The following is a 17,283-nucleotide window of genomic DNA, read 5'->3' on the forward strand; positions in this document are numbered from 1 at the left end:
TCAGTACATTTAGAGAAAAAGGCCTTAGCCCCTTCAGACATCATTCACACACACACACCCAAACACTAGGAGGGGGAGGAGAGTGAAGATAAGCTAGTAATTAAATTAACAAAAAAAGGGACCAAAACTAGCACAAGAAGTAGAAAAAGGGACTAACACACACACAACGACAACTTTGTTTGAAAGAAGTTGGTTTAAAACCAGCAATGATCTCACCCAGCCAGGAGCTCTTCACAGGGAAGCTTCTTCAGCCGCGGAAAAAAACGATCTGAGGTAATGTGGTTGGTAGTAGGGGATTATGGGCAGGGGGAGGAGCTAGGAGCTCGGATCTTGGAGCTTGGAAAGCTGCCGGATCGGATCCAAGGTCGGATCCGACACCCAAAGGTTGCAGATCAAATGAAGTAACTACTTCAGATCAACACATACATACACTAACCAAAACCCTACTTCTAACCCTAAATTAAAGCACCAAAACACTACTACTACTATCCCTACACTAAACCCTACATACACAATTATCTATGCACTACCCTTAACCCCTCCCTAACCATAAGGTCCATAACTACCGCACACTTCCCTCATGGAGCTATACCCAAACAAACTAAATATTCCACACACATACACTTAACAAAACCCTACACTAAACCTTACATACATTACCTACACAAAACCTTACATACACTACCTACCTATGCACTTACCTTAACCACTCCCTAACCCTAAGGTGTGTAACTATCACACACTTACCTTATGTAGCTATACTGCAGATGGACCAACTATGCAAATTTGATATTTCCACTTTCGCAGTTTCGTTCGTTCACCATATTCGCGGTTCGCTCTTTATGTGTCGCACTATTTGTATTCGGGGTTATCGGGTTTTGAGTGGCTAAAGTAGACCCATTTTTCATTCATAGCTGTTATTATATTGTTATAGAACATCATGTTATAGGTAGTAATAGATCTATTTTCTACATATGCATGCTGATATATGGTTTCAAGTCCCAACCTATCCAGTTTTGACAAAAACTTATCCAGTATTACCTTCTCCATTATTTTTCCACAACATGAAAGTAGACTTAAGGGTCTATATGATTCTGGGTTTGTTCCCTTAAAGACAGGTTTAATAAGTGCATGTCTCCAATCATGAGGAATCTCCCCATATTTATATGACCTAGTGAATAATAGATGTAATGGCAGTGTAAGTTCTTGCTTAAGTGCTCTCAGGTCATTGTTACTTATTCCGTCTCCTCCCTGTGCTTTGTTTGGATCCAGTTTGCACAGTTCTTTTTCAATATAACCTAATTTGATTCCAGTATCTGAGGTTACCTGGATGTCACTAGGACAACTTACCACCCCTTTTGTGCAGCCAAACTGTTTTGCATAAGATTTTGTAAATATATCTATAAGCTGTTGTGTCTGAGAATAAATTTTAGAATCTGCACACAGTTTACCAATTTGTGCATCTTTACTCCTTTCACGTCTTATGTATCTATAAAAATGTTTCCTATTATGCTCAATATCTTTATATAAATTTTCTTCAAATTTTTCTTGATCTTGTCTAACACTATGCTTAATCTGTTTGTCCAGCTCGTTTATTTCAGTTTTCAATGTTGTAGTTTGACCTCTCTTCACCTTAATCAGGTATCTTGTTTTTATGGAATTATACCCCCCCCTGATGTTGCGTGCCTAGATCCTGATGTTAAACATTTTTTTGACTTTTCGCATTCAAACAATTTCTCTTTCAAAACTTTCCACATTCCATCTGCAGTTTTTCCACTTAACTCCTCACTCCAGTTAGGTTTATATAGTAACTGTTTTGCTTTCCTATAATCTGTAATTAACCTTCTGTGCATTGGCTTAGATTTCAGTTTGGCAGAATTATCTAGCAACAAATTAACCTTTATGATCGCATGATCAGTGCACATCAATGGTGGTAAATCTTGACTTGAAGTTACAGTAATTTCTTTGGGAACACAAACAATATCTAGTATATTCTGTCCCCTGGTAGGTTTTTTACAATTTGAGGCATTTGTTGTTCCTGAACATACTCTGTGAATAATTTCTTTACTAACCTTGTTGAATCAATATTATTCCAGTGTGCTTCTGGTAAATTTAAGTCCCACCTAATATTATTCTTCCCTCCTGTGTTTCATGTAAGAAATGTAGGAATTCCTCAAGGTCATCTGCACTTGACTTTGGTGGTCTGTACACTCCAATTGTTATATGTTCCAGGGTTGTCTTTATTGTCACAGTTACACAGTCTATAGCATTGGTGTTATCATTGAACATGTAATAATCACAAATCTCATAACTATCTTTAATCCCTATCATAACACCTCCACCTGATTTTTTTGTTAGAATGTCTGTTACAGTAAAAACATTTATACCCTGATGACTTTCTTATATAACGATAATGTAAACTAAATAAATTTAAAAACTTACATACACCTTAACTCACATGATTTATGCAACTTATTTTTAGTGAATTTCTTTGTACACTTTCACTACTTTTTAAAATACTTTTGCTATAAAGACCAAAGGCATTAGTGTATTCTAAACTAGGTCTAATACAGGAAGTGTATTATGGAATTTAAACATATATAATTATCACAGCTACCAACTAACACATTGATTTAGTTCTTATGCTATCCACGTCTTTTAAAACATAATTTTTCTGTGATCAAAACACCCTGGTCATTATAATCAATGATTTTTAATGTCACTTGTGAAAGGTAGACTAGGTTATATATCCTGGGTTTGCCAAAAGTACATCACTGCACATTTGTCTGAGTGAAATACTAATCCAATGTAACCAGCCTAGTTAACATTATTATCATTAGTGAACATTAAGCCAACTTTTACATCATCAATATACTTATTAATCCAACAGCACGTATTTATTGGGAGCTTATCCAAAACAATATTAAATAAAATAGGGTCCACAACTGAACTGTGTGACACACCAACACTTATGGGTAGTAACTTGGAACTGATACCAAGAACTGTCACTGATTACATTCACCCAGATAGCCAAAACATTATCCATCTTATAATATAAGGATCAATATCAGCCTTAACCATAACCCTGTAAATTGCTAACTGAGACAAGGAATCAAACACTTTAGTCATATGTAAATATATGACTCTTCTGCTGTACTATTATCCAAAGCCAAGAAGATTTGTTCATAGAACTCAATAAGACTAGTCATAGTTGATTTTCCTTTGTGAAAACCATGCTGATGAATTTTACTTGTCTAATTTGTTATTTATATTAATTAAATCATTTATACATTTCTCAAAGCATTTACCAATTACAGTGGTTAGAGATATTGGATGATAATTTGAAATTTCTTCTCTGCTAACCCTTTTATAAATCAGTGTAATATACATTTTCAAAATGTTTGGGACAACCCTAGTATATAAAATGTATTTAATATTATAGTTAGCATAGGAAAAATAAATTTTTTTCGGGTCCCATAGAAGAGTTTTGTCTAAACTATAACAGTCACATGACTAATGATAAGACTAATGATAGGACATACATTGTCATTCTTTAAATCTGTCCATCTAACTTCTGATTGTTGTGGTACTATACCTATACTAGTATATGCAAAACAACTATTAAAATCATTGGCAACAGATTGAGAGTCACTTAATGCAACACTACTCACCTCTATCAAGCTGATTTCCTCAAGTATTTCTGTTAATATATTTGTAAATTGTTTTAATAGTGTGTCTATCCTGAACTAAGTTTTCCTCATAAGCGGAGATACATTACAAAAAAATATTTTTAACAATTTACAAATCTTATTTATTTTTTGTTGAAGTTATTAAGTAGTTCTTTTCTTTTTATTGTAAATTCTTTTCAGTTCTTTGAACTACCTTTTTTCTTATTAAACTCAAGATTAATAGTATCTTCAATAATCTGTATGACTATATTCTTAAGAGTAGAATTAGCTGAATCCCTGCCTTCTTTAAAATATTACAATGACCAATCGACTGTATTGAGAAGTTATGTATCTACCATAACGTTCCATGTTAGCTGTCTTCTTCTCACCTTCTTTCTTGCTGGATGGGTTCGGAGCCATTCCTCAGCTCCGACTCGGACTATACTAAAGCTCGAGAGCTATTTTTACCGGCTCGAGGCTGCCCTGTATCCCACAATGCTAGGCGCTAACTACCCAGATCTTGTTTGATAGCTAACACCATAGCAGTTCTGATCCCAGAACAAAGGAGAAAGAGGAATACCTATATATATAACATACCAAGAAAAGGCAACCATGGGAGTCCAAGATGGAATGAAAGAAGGCCCAGAAGGATCCTTTCGGTCTGTCCAGGCTAGGGGGTTGGAGGGTGGGACGCAAGAAAGAAGGTGAGAAGAAGACAACTAACATGGAATGTTATGGTAGGTACATAACTTCTCAATGTTAAGTTGTCAATCTCGCCTTCATTCTTGCTGGATGGGACCGCATCCCTAGCACCTCAACCCTGGGTGGCTCATTGGAACAGACTCTTGAGGACAGTGGAACCAAAGTTAGCTCGGCTTCTGGAGGCCATGCCCAGTTTGTAATGAGAAATAATGGTATGAGGAGAGGCCCATGTGGCTGCCGCACAAATGGAGTCTATATGCAACCTAGCCTGAAAGGCTACTGTCATAGCTAAGGCTCTAGTTGAGTGGGCTCTAGGTTTTGAAGGAAGTTCTTGACGCCTCAGTTCATAGATGAAAGTAATCACAGAGGCCAACCATCTAGAAAGGGTTACTTTGGAAACTGGAAGGCCTTTCTTCCCTTCCGCATAAGACAGGAAGAGCTGCTCAGATTTCCTAACTTGCTTGGTTCTATCCAGGTAGTAACAGAGTTGACGGTGAACATCCAAAAAATGCAACTTTTGTTCCACTCTGTTGGAGTAATTAGGGAAGAAAACTGGAAGATCGATAGTCTGGTTTAGATTTGCCTCAGAAGATATCTTAGGTAAAAAAGATGGGTTAGTTCTGAGGGACACTCTATCTTTATGGAAAACCAGATAAGGAGGACGAACACAAAGGGCGTGAAGTTCTGAGACTCTCCTCGCGTAAGTTATTGCCACTAGAAATAGAGTTTTCCATGAGAGTAACTTCAAGGAACAGGAAGCTGCAGGTTCAAAGGGAGGGAGAAGCAAAGAGGTTAAAGCCAGATTCAAATCCCACTGTGCTGGAGGATCTCTGATCGGGGGCTTAAGTAAAAAGATACCTTTAAGGAAGGCTTTACAAAGTTTGTGGGACATAACAGTGGAGTCCGACAAGCCAACATGAAAATTTGAAATGGCCACTAACTGAACTCTGATAGTGGACGAAGAAGAACCTGATTGAAAAAGTTCGGCCAAGAAATCTAGGACTGACTGGATAGGTGCCGTGAAAGGATCCATGTTTCTAGTCTCTGCCCAGAAGGAGAAACGTTTCCATTTGCTAGCATAAATCCTCCTGGTAGAAGATTTGTGGGAAGCTAGAATGATGTCACGCACCGAATGGGAAATAAAGGGAAGCCTGGCTAAGGTTGGAAGTGGAGCAACCAAGCTGTGAGGTTGAGAGAGGGGAGGGACTGGTGCAGCTCGCCTGACTGATGGGTCAAGAGATCTGGCACTGGGTCCAGATGCCAGGGCTGCTCCAAGAGGTAACGATGCAGGAACGGAAACCAGATTTGTTGAGGCCAGTAAGGGGCAATGAGGATCATTGTGGATCTCAATGCAGTAGCTTTCTGAATCAACTGTGTGATTAATGGAAAGGGGGGAAAGGCGTACAGAAGACCCCGGGGCCAATCGTGGACTAGAGCATCTCTGGGGGGGTGGCCGGGAAGAGGGAAGAGAGTGAAGAAGTTGTGGCACTTGCTGCTTTGAGGTGTTGCGAAAAGATCGCAGCAAGGCTGACCCCATCTTCGGAAAATCTTTTCCACTACTGACTGCTTGAGAGACCACTAGTGCGGCATGAGAATGGCTCTGCTCAGCCTGTCAGCTATTACGTTGGACTTCCCGGGGATATGCATTGCTATCAGAAACCACTGAGAAGAGATCGCCCACTGCCAAAGTCTGAGTGCTTCTCGACACAAGGGATAGGACTTGGTTCTGCCCTGCTTGTTGATGTACCACACTACGGACATATTGTCCGTCTGAACTGCAATAGTCCCGATGGGAAGGAAGTCCTGAAGGGCTTGCAACGTTAAAAGTACTGCTCTCATCTACAGGACATTTATGTGCAGATGGCACTTGAAAGGTTGCCATGTGCCCTGGACTGTCCTGCCCTGAAAATGCCCCCCCCACCCGATCATGGAGGTGTCTGTTGTCACCATAGCAACCGGGGGGGGAGAACAAAGGGTCTGCCCTGAATGACTTGAAGGGAGACCATCCACCAAGAAAAGCGTTTCTTGCATGATTGGGTGATTAAAATGCTGTGTGACCAGCTGGGAAAACAGCATCCACTGAAGGATCCGCATGTGAAAGCGAGCTAGGGGAAGTAACGTAATGGCTGCTGCCATGAGACCTAAAGTCTTCAGTACAAACCTGGCCTGGATTCTGTTGCTCTGAAGAAGGATGTGAACGTGTCCACGAATATCTGAAATTCTCTGTGTGGTTAGTTTTGCGGACAGTTCGGCTGTGTCCAATATGGCGCCCATGAAAGTAATAGACTGACAAGGCAGACTTTTCGAAATTTATGGAGATACCTAGCTCTTTGCAAGTTTGAATGGTGTAATCTCTGGACTGAAGAAGTTGACACCTGGTGGTGGCGGTAAGGAGCCAGTCATCCAGATATGGAAACACCTGGAATCCTTGACGTCTCAGATGAGCCGTGACCAATGCCATGCATTTGGTGAACACTCGGGGGGCTGTAGTGAGACCAAAGGGCAGGGCCCTGAACTGGTAGTGACTGGCCCCCAGCCGGAAGCGGAGAAACCTCCTGGAGTGCCTGTGCATCTTGATGTGGTAGTACGCATCCTGAAGGTCTATAGAGCACATCCAATTGTCCTGGCCCAAAAAGGGTAGAATGGACTGTAGCGTGACCATCCAGAACTTCGTTCTTTGGACAGACCTGTTTAGCCTGCTGAGATCCAAAATTGGTCTCCAGTCCCCTGTCTTTTTTGGTACCAAAAAGAACTTGGAGTAGATTCCAGATCCTTGCTGGTCTGCTAGGACTGGTTGTATGGCTCTTTTTCTTAGCGGTTTTGAGATTTCTAATACTGCTTGTTCCCTTAGACTGGGTGGAACATCTGGAAGGGGCTTTTTTGGCTGTGTTGGGGTGTGGGCAAAGGGAATTTCGTAACCCTCAGATATGATCGACCGTACCCATCTGTCTTGGGTGAGGGAAAGCCAGGCTTCTGGGTACAGTGATAATCTTCCCCTGACTGCCTCCGAAAGTGGACAGTCGGGCAGCATCTCAGGGATGCTGGAAGGGCTGGCCAGAGACAACTTCTCTGCTACCCTGATTCTGCAGATCCCCTCTGCCCCTAGGGCGGCATCTGTTATTGTTCCTCCCCCTGCCTCTAGAGGGGAACTCACCTCATGCGTCAGGCGTGACTCCCTGTGGTTGATGAAACCAAGTCTAGACGGGGTGGAAAAATGAACTCCCACGGCAGAGAGAGTCTTGCCATCCTGTTCGCATCTGGTCAAAGTATCCTTCACCTGAGGTCCAAACAACGCCGAACCATCAAAGGGGGAGTTAGTGAAGGATGCCTTGAAGGGGTCAGCAAAGTTACAAAGCCGCATCCAGGTATGACACCTTAAGGCCACGCCTGTGCCTGCAGCCCTACTCGCCCCATCGGCTGCATAGAAAATAAGCCGCATGGAGGAGTTAACAATCGAGTTCAGGGTTGCCAGCTGGGAGTTGATTTTGTCTTGAGACCCCGCAGCTGTTGGATCCTGTAAAGTAGCACCCATTTCTTTGAGCATGTCTCTTTGAAGGCAGGTGAAATGACACAAGTAATTCAGTGACCGCATAGTAAAGGTCACTGAAGAAAACATCCGCTTGCCATACCGATCCATAGTCCTAGATTCCTTATTAGGAGGATGGATCGGTACTGAAGGATCAGCCAGTTCCTTCTTAGTGGCTGCCGCCACCACCATGGCATCAACAGGGACACCCTTGGTTAAAAACTGCTTATCAGAAGGGGCTGTGATAAATTTTGAAGGCCTCCGTGGGGTAGGTTCCATCGTGTCAGGGGCCGTCCATACCTTCTGCGCCACCACTTCCATGAGGGGGTCAAAGGGCGGTGACACCCAGGAGGTGGAAGGGCGAGAACCAAAAGCCTCTAGGTAAACCGACTCATCCTCGGAAGGATTGAGGGTAGACCAGTTCCCCCTCTGCTTGAGGATCTCAAGGATGTCAGAAAAGGAGACATCCTCAGAGGGGGACCGTGGGGACCCTTCCAATTCATCCAAGTCGGTATCGGATGTGACGGACTCAGGAGAGTCCACATGCTTCCTCTTGCAATTCCTTTTCTGAGGGGGCTCCCCTGACTGATCAGGGGAGGCCTCAGAAGAGGAGGATGCTCCCAATGGGGGCACCTGAGGTGTTGGATCTCTGCGGTCAGGGTCGAGAGGATGGGAAGAGATCGTAGCAGGCACAACAGTGGGAGGAGGTGAGGGAGCTGACCATGGAGCAGGCACAGGGGCCAGCACACTCCTCATGACCTCAAAAGCACTCCTATCAGGCAGGGAAGAAGGTCCCCACTCCGAAGAGATAAGGACCCCTCCCGGCACCGAGAGGGATGGCTCCGAAACCAATGTCGGGGCCAAACTCACCTGTGCCGAGGCTCCGAGAGGGAGAACAGGGTTGGACAAGGGTCCGATGCCACTCGCCCCCTCGGAGCCGATGAGGGAGTCCCAGTGCCCGGATCCCTCCAAGGATGGAACCATGGAAGAGATCAAAGCCGACGACAGAGCCGAAAGGTGTGGTATCGGCTCCAACGTGTCGACAGTCCCGACTCCCACGAACTCCAGCTCAGAGGAAGAGTCGGAGGAGGAATCGATGATGGAATAAGGATAGCCGCTGTCTGATGAGAAGGGCTCTGAAGCATCTGGGACAGTGCCTGTGATGTAAGGAGTCTGCTAACCACCCTCTCGAGGTCATGTTCCGAAAGCCTGGAAGACCGAGAGGAATGGGACCGATGGCTCTGCTCCGAAAGCAAGGGAGATCTCGGAGCCGAATGGACTGACTCCAAAGAAGGAGACCTGGAGAGCTTACGGCTTGCAGATGGTTCCGACGCGACGATCGGAGCCGACTGAGTCTTGGGAGCATCGGTTCTGGCCGGAGCTGACGTAGGAGCACTAAGAGCACCACTAGTCGAAGGCTCGGTTCGTGGAGCCGACAGTTTTGTGAGCTTCAAAGGTTTGCCCGACGAAGACTTGGTCAGGGAACCTTCGGGTTTCAACAAGCCTCGCAAGATAAGCTTGTTTCTGCGTTCCTGCAGGACTCTTGGACTGAATGCATGGCAGACAGAACAAGAGTCCTGCAGGTGCAGAGGGCCCAGGCAATAACACAAGAAGTGTGACCGTCTGTCAGAGACATCTTCTGACAGCACAAGTTACACTTCTTGAAGCCTGAAACCCCTGGAATCTTTAGACATCCTGACAGGGATGACAAGTCACATGTACAACAAACATCCACACTCAAACTTACTCAGTCTAGTCAGACACACACACACAGAGACTGAGACTATTTAGACTGACAAGTAAAGAATTTTAAACTAAATTAAACTAAAATTAAACTAAAAATTAGCCCGAAGGCCTAGTAATCTACGGAGTGGGGTAGGTAACGAGAAGAAGATATTAACAAATCCGAAAGGGAACTATCTAAGGTGAGTATACACTAGAGGGATAAACAGGATCTAATAGTAAAACTATTACTGAAAAAGGTCAGGAAAAAAAACCTTACCAGAAAAGATTTTTACAAATCTAACCTGAGAGCCGGCAAAAATGCAACCTCGCAGCTGAAGCGGCAAATGAGATCTGGGTAGTTAGCGCCTAGCATTGTGGGATACAGGGTGGCCTTGAGCTGGTAAAAATAGCTCTCGAGCTTTAGTATAGGCCAAGTCGGAGTCGTGGATCGGCTCCGAACCCATCCAGCAAGAAAGAAGGCGAGATTGACAACTTAACATTAACTGTTTCACATACCTGCTAATAATTTATCTTACAAAAATTAAATATTTTAACATGGTAGTATTGAAGAAATTATGTATTTTTACAAAAATAACAGTTATGGTCTGAACCACCTAAAGGAGATGCTATACAAATATTGTGCATCATATTCACGCAATCAGTAGCAATAAGATCTAATAAATTATTACCTCAAGAAATCTCTTCTACCATTTGTTATAGTCTGAAATGATACTATATCAATAAACTTCTTAAAATGGGTCTACTTTGGAAGCTTGAAGTTTAAAAACTTCAAAACTCATATAGTCGAGACCATAAGATCAAAGTTTTAAACTTTGAACAATTTAAATGGAGATCACAGTATAGCGAGGAATTGGGAATTTACCATTCACTTCACTGTAGTGTGATCTCAGAGTTAGCATATTTAATTAGCAGCGGTTGTGAGGTTGCAAGGGGGGCTTGCCCCCTGTATAAACATAAAAACAAAATTGTTTTTATTTTTTTATTAAAGTTTTGAACTTTCTAAACTTTGATGTTAATGTCTTAACCATATGATGTTTGAAGTTTTGAAAGTTCAGACTTCCAAAGTAGATCCCTTAGAATAATATGTTTGCTGAAAAAGAATGCCAGCATATGTCCAAGTAATTGAAATCACCCAGTAAAACAATATTACCACATCCTATTAAATCATCTAATCACTGTGTATTGCCAGTGTTTTGTGACAAGTTCTTGTGGCAATAACATAAGACTAGTCTTAAGGTAATACCTTAACTAACTTCATGAAGATAAATTATAAAACATCCTAAGAATTTGTCCTTGAGCACTAATACTCTGATGTATAAGCACGAGGATGCCGCCACCTCTAGATTTATCTCTTATACATTTAAATTTAATATAACCTGGAAAAAAAATCCTTAGTATTCTATGACTTTGAGACTGATTCATATAATATGAATGATGACTTACTTAAAGATTATATTTTTATTGAAATGTTTGAAATAGTCTACCATGCCTTCTTTTGTCTATACCAGAAAAATCTAAACTTTGGATCAGAAACTAAAAATTGGATTAGAAACTATCTACAAAAATAAAACATTCAATTGTCTCAGGAAAAACTACACTTTCAGATGTAGATATCGTCCACTGTGATGTACCATAAGATTCAGTTTTGGGACCATTGCTGTTTTCACTGTTCATTAATGAAATTATAAAGGATTTATCAGGAATTAATCTTACTGTATAATTTAGTGATATTCTGATACTTAGCTCAGACAAAATTATTACTAACCCACAAGTTATAAAAAAATGTCTATGCCTTTGCAAATGTACTGAAAAAAAACAAGCTTGGCATGAAAAGAAAAAAAAAACGTAGCTCCATGCTGCTCTCTTCTCTTCAAAACCAATCCTTTCCTCCTTAATCCCTTTAATATCTCTCAAAAAATCATATTTCTAATGTTAGTCACCAAAAAATGTCTAGTCTTAATATTGAATCCCACACTATCTTTTTCAAAGCATTCAGAAAGTCACTCGAGAACAATGTCTCAAATAAATCTTTGTCATAAACTAATACACCTGCTAGTACCAGACAAAAGAAGTGAAGTAGCAAAAAACATTTTGTTTCACAGGGTGGAATATGGTCTTCCTCTCACTGCCTAAGTTCTACTACAACATTCAAGCACTCCATACAGTGGTGAATGAAATCTGCTATTTGGTCTGTTACCCCAACTCTATAAATTATCATTTTGATTTCTTAAAGTCAAGTAGCTTCCTATTACTAGAAGTGCAATACTCTTATTAAATGCAACACATTTCAAAATTATTAGGCTAGACTACTGTCCACCATAGAAATAAGAATGGTTAGTGATAACAGCTGATGATCCCTAGTGAAATAAGAGCAGTGATGTTATGATACTACATGGATTATATTTTAAGTTACCACCGGTAGGTGAAAGAACATTTTTAAAAATTAGACTTGAGTCCTGGATCAAAATTCATATTAAAATTGTACAAACCCTAAAGCCAGTTGCAACATCCTGATACTGCTCCCAAAATAAATTTAAATTATAATGCTTGTGCTACTGTGCTTCAAATTGCCACACTTGTATTTGTACATATTCTTTCTTGTAAACATGGGTATAGATAGTAACTTGTGCATAATTGTTCAGAACTGCAGTTATTTTTGCATTTTGTATTTATCATTAAACTCTGACAATGTTATGTTTTCCGTAAATGATTTTCTAGTATAATTTATTTGTTCATTAATATCTGACAATTGTCATACTTTGTTGTATATATGCTTTACAACAGAGCCCAAATCATGACTGAAAAGAATACGCCAAATAACTAACCTGTCCGGTTAATAAACAGCAATAATTAATTACTTATTTGAGCAATTAATTGGTGGATCATCTTGTAAATATAAAGTTATGGTATACCTTTAATTTATAGACTGACTAAAATTTATATCTTTATCTTTATTTGACCGAGTTAGTCACACTGGGCTAATGGCATTGCTTCACTGGAGACCAGAGGTGGTATTTCTACTACTAGGGATAATTTGGCCAAGGCATCAGGTAACTTACCCTTCTCTTTTAGATAGGTGCTGTGGGATCTTTTACATCCACATGAACTACCACTACATCAAGCAGATGAGACCTCGGATTAATAACTCCTCTGAAGGCAACACACACAGGAGTGCAGTACCTCCAACAATGCATTGTAGTGAAAACAATGCAATCACTTGGAGTGGGAATAGAGCCCACAGCCTTCTGGTCTCCCAGCACCAAAGGCAAGTCTGCTGCTACCATTCATGCCTCTGGCACTGCTAATATTCTACTTTTCTACTGAATTTTTTTGAATAACATATTAAAAAATCAGCATAAGTAGTTCAGTCACTGAACTACTATGATATAAAACCACAGTATTTCACTGCAGGATCATTTTAGCAACTTTAAGATTTATGACACTACCTACAGTATTTCTGATAAAATCAACATGTTGGCTTTGCCATGCAGCGGTCCATTTTTTAAATGCATTTGTTTGCTAAAAGACGTACGTGAAAGTCTATTAACTTTACATTTAGCAGCAATTTGTTGTAGCTCTAAGGTGTCCCTTTCATTAATAGTTCTGTGTTCAGGGCTTATTCAAGTCTTAAGCCATTTTTAGAGAGCGGTTATTGTCTGTGTATCAGAACATGTCACAGACAGAAATCTTTACTAGTACAAGTACTTCCATAAGCTTGCAGTTCCCAACTAACCTATATAGCTCTCATATATTCAAAATAATCAAGTCACATTTTATTTACTTTTGTAAAGTATAAACATTGCAGTTACCAACCATTTACGGTTCAGGTTTTATTGGTTGGTTTGCAGCAATCTGTATAAAGTCTTCTGTCCTTTAAATTTAACATCACAGGCACATCATTATTATTTGGAATGTTATTTGCTTAAATTATTTAGCTCGACTCATTTAGTCTTCTGAAGTAGCATCAAAAACATTAGTATGTCTAACATTTTCATTTGATTTAAAACTGTCCATGTTCAGTTATTTTACTATGCAGGGATTCTTGCCACACCAAGACTACTATTCTAGCACTTCATCATGCATAATACTGACAGACTTGCCATTTTGTATTAAAATCTCTTCTTTTATAATGTCTATTGTCTTTTTTTTTTCTAACCTCAGTGGCTCCCTTTCCTTCACCTCATCAGCCTGTCTGTCCTTCTCTCAGAGATGAAAGCCATGTACTTTCCAGCAATTCTGGGAGCACTAAGGCCTATTAATTCTCTAGCTGGTAAACCTAATCAGCCCATTCATTCCACTGGGAGAGGTGAGACCAAGTGGTAAGGAGAGGGCCAGAGTGTTGGGAAACCCCCCTCCTTCCCTCTTCTCCCTTTATGTTGGGCCGTTTAACCCTGTTATGGCTCTTGAGAGCACTGCTAGTGCTGTCAACTATAGGAAGCAGGCATGCCTCTGACCACATGTTAATCTCAGGCCTCATGCTCCATGGGTGCTACAAGCAGTCTGTCCTCTAGATATCAACCAAGAGGTCAGCCTGAACCATCTCCATCCCCTCAGAATAGGCATCTAACAATGGCCACTCACTCTCTTCTTCCTTGCTCTTTCCAATGTCTATGCTGCTAACTGAAGAGAGATCATCTGGTTTGCAGTTAGGGGGTCATTCATCTGTGCCATGGGAGCAGTGGTAATGAATAAACTTGTTTGAAACATTACTTTTTCCTTTTATTTTTAGCTACCTTAATGCACTGACTTCCTTTTTGTTTAACCAGGAACAAAGCATATTCAACAACTGCATACAAGTTTGTGGACAATAGTATACACCATTATTTTGCAATTTTTGTGTTCAGAAACTTAGTGTGCTCAATCATCTTACATTCTGGAGCATTTCTCCCCGGGCCTCCGCTGAAAACAGGCTCTGTGGAACCTAGTCGGACATTCCCGGTCAACAAATGATAAATAAATAAATAAATAAAATAAATTCATCAATCATCATTTTGTAATACTATCATTACAGATTATCAAATATTCTGTTTCTGAGTGACATGTAGGATGATTATGATATTGTTATGTATGTGTGGCTAAATCATTTCTAGGAACCATCAGGACTTATGATGCAGAAGTAGTTGTTACTACTTCTGCTTTTATTACAGGTGTATCTTCTGATGCTGTTTGTGCAGTAGCAGTACTGCTGATAGTCCCCTCATATAATGAATTCATTGTTCAGTTATGACAGTTGTTTTGTTATGAAGATATCTTTGAAATAATGCATGCTGAAGCCTTCAGTCACTTTCTGTATGGATTACTTCATACGCTACCACACCAGATACTGTGAAGATGGGCAATTACATGTTACACAGTTACATTACGTACAAATCATAGTAGTCGAAGACTGAATTTTAATTTTATAACACACACTGGAGATGGCAGAACGATATGCTCCAAAAGACCGGCTAGAGTCACAATTACAGTTTGTATAAATGACTTATACCAGTTCCAAATACAACGAAACTTCAGTCTTCAGAAAGTAACCTCCAGGCAACAATTATTTAAACAAAATGTTTATTATGAAGGCAAGCGCTTTCACCGTTTAAGGCTTCATCAGGCCAGTACAAAATTCATTGACATAAAGAATACCTTTAAATACTTTACAATGCAGTGACATAATTTCCACTTTCAATTAATAAAATGAACGTATTCCTACAGTTAAAGTGCAATCACCATTATTCTAATATTAAAACACACACACTTAGGTGCACTATAAAACTTCATCATTTAAAATAGGAGACTATCCTTATTAACAAAATAACACATAAAGACACTACAGACTTCTAAAACAAGTCTGTTAAATATTCCTAATATTAAGGACGTCTTCATATAAAAGCATTCATATGAAAATAAAAAGCGCATATAAAACAAATGATAAGCAACATATATATTTAAACTATATTTAAATCAACAGTCTCAATAGACTGTATTTTATCTATTACTTGTAAATAAATCAGCATATAAATCGTGCAATAATGCAATTTTAGACTAAATAATCCTCAAAACTGTATTACACTTAATATAACTCATTACCTTAGCGGTCTACCTTTTAAGACTGGCTTGATGGATACCCTATCATTCAACCCTGGCGTAATATCTGCTCTGAGCCTAATAATCCACCGACTTTCAAACTCTTTCGTTTTATTTCTAATATCTCCCCTCCTGATACTAGGAAAATTCCTTTGAATAACTTGAAACCTAAAAGTATGATCTGGGGTGTTACTACTAACATGCTTAGAAAGGGCACTTCTCAATGATTCATTATTAATATCATACACATGTTCTCTAACCCTGTCCTTCAACCTCCTGTCAGTTTTGCCCACATAAAATGCTGGGCACATGGTACAGGTGGCAAGGTAGACTAGGTGTCGAGTAACACAACTAGCATGTACTTTAAAGACAAATTCTTGGGCAGTGACCGGGTGTATAAACTTATTAGAGCTATTGATGTATTTACAAAAATTACATTTCATACAAGGCTTTGTACAACAATCCATTCGTGCATTAGACGGATCAGTTCCTAAAATATTAGGACCACAAAGCATTCTATGTAGATTCATTTTGTTTTTGTATGTAAAGCTAGGTATATCTCCTATCAGCTTGTGTATCTCAGGATCAACTTTAAGTATATCCCAAAACTTCATATATACATCTTTAATCTGGCTAACATCCTGTGTATAATAGATACACACCCTCATTTTATACTCACTTACATCACTTCTTTGGTTAATTGACATGGTCTCATTTTGATTTCTAGTGGCAAAATAAGGATAGGCTCTATTTTGTCATAGTTCATCCATGCCTAAGAGACCTGTTGAAATCTCTTCAGTAGTATAAGACCTTTCCTCTAATTTCCATGTAAGTTTAAACAGTTCACCTCTAAAACTTGAAGCACACGAATGTAAACGAGATACCCTCATCGCTTGGCCTTTAATAATATTTTTAAATATAAACTTAGGGTGCATACTAGATCTGTGTAAAAGTGCATTCCTATAGCACTCTTTTCTATATACACCCGTATTAATAAGGCCACTGGTAGTTCTCTCAACAAATACATCCAAAAATGAAACCCTATATTCAGATGCATCTAAAGTAAATTTTAGGTAACTGGTTAAAGTATTAATTTGTTGTAAAAATTCAGCCAACTTAATGTCATCCGAGCTCCAAACAAGAAAAAGATCATCCACAAAGCGAACATAAAACTTAACAAACTGTCTGAAATAATCCAGCTTAAACAAATGGGTGTTCTCCCAATCAGCCATAGCCAAGTTGGCGTAGCTATTGGCACAAGAAGTGCCCATAGCTACGCCATCTCTCTGAACATAAAACTTATCATTAAAAGTAAACACGTTATTAATAAGAACTGTACCCATCAAACTGCATATCATCTCAACTTGTATATCAGTGAAGGAACCACAATTCTCTAGGCATCTTCGTATGCCCGTTAGACCTTCTGAATTAGGTATACAAGTGAACAATGATTGTACGTCCAAGGTGGCAAAAATAAGGTGTTCATCTGGAGCAACTACCTTCATGGTGTCATACAACATAATTAAAAACTGCTGTGTGTCCTTTACGAAGTCCATACGAAGATGCCTA

Source organism: Protopterus annectens, chromosome 16.part0, assembly GCF_019279795.1.
Source record: "Protopterus annectens isolate FY-2018-M chromosome 16.part0, PAN1.0, whole genome shotgun sequence".
NCBI classification, from domain to species: Eukaryota; Metazoa; Chordata; order Ceratodontiformes; family Protopteridae; genus Protopterus; species Protopterus annectens.